The sequence below is a fragment of the Halyomorpha halys genome, unplaced genomic scaffold (assembly GCF_000696795.3).
Source record: "Halyomorpha halys isolate HHAL.00 unplaced genomic scaffold, Hhal_1.1 Scaffold749.1, whole genome shotgun sequence".
NCBI lineage: Eukaryota > Metazoa > Arthropoda > Insecta > Hemiptera > Pentatomidae > Halyomorpha > Halyomorpha halys.
Window position 1 is genome coordinate 592,697 of NW_027116653.1, and position 744 is coordinate 593,440.

Below are 744 nucleotides of genomic sequence, written 5' to 3' on the forward strand. Positions count from 1 at the left end.
TTTTGTATGATTTATTTATTTTGCTGGCATTAGTTTTTTTTATCACCAATTCTGAAATTATCATCTTTATCTAAATATTTCTGTAGCAATTCTGGTTTAAAAGGCACAGCAACTTTTCTGTAACCTCCCACGTTAGTAATATAATTTTTACTACTTAACAGTTGTTTTAACTGTTATTAATCCTTTATGTAAGTCCAAATCCTTCAGTTGGTCTGGTAAGCCGAACCATACAATCTTATCCATGGACAAAGCAGTTAACTCAAACTTTCCTTCTCCTTTCTTGATAATATGAACACATAGTTTCTTACTTGAAGCCATAGTTGAAAAGACTGTATTCTATTTGTAATTCTGAAGAAAGTAGACTGTAGACGATTGCTAACAATAGTATAAACTATTGTTTATTCTATTATTATATTTATAATAATATAAATAAAAGGTTGCAGAGCTATGACTGAAGTACTAAATAAAATACATCAAAGTAGAACACTACTCTACTTTCCTATAACAATAGAATAGAATAAAAGTTCCTTTCTACAATTTTTAGTTAATCAAATAGTGAACTATTACACTTAATTGAAACAATCTTAACAAAGTTACTAACATATACTAAAACTCATCAATTGAAAACAAAAACAAAACATTTTATGTAACCTCCTACTATTAGTTCATCTGGGCAACCTAGGGGTACAGCTAGGGTTGTTCCAGTATAGCAGCATCACAGTTATTCAAATTATGAAGTGTGTA

The 744-nt window shown here is 29.0% G+C and overlaps 1 protein-coding gene across 5 annotated transcripts in view; it reads left to right on the top strand.

Moving 5' to 3' along the window:
* LOC106685866 (kelch-like protein 17) overlaps positions 1-744 on the top strand; it is a 24,869-nt gene that overhangs the window by 12,007 nt on the left and 12,118 nt on the right. The gene's annotated exons all lie outside the window — the stretch shown is intronic.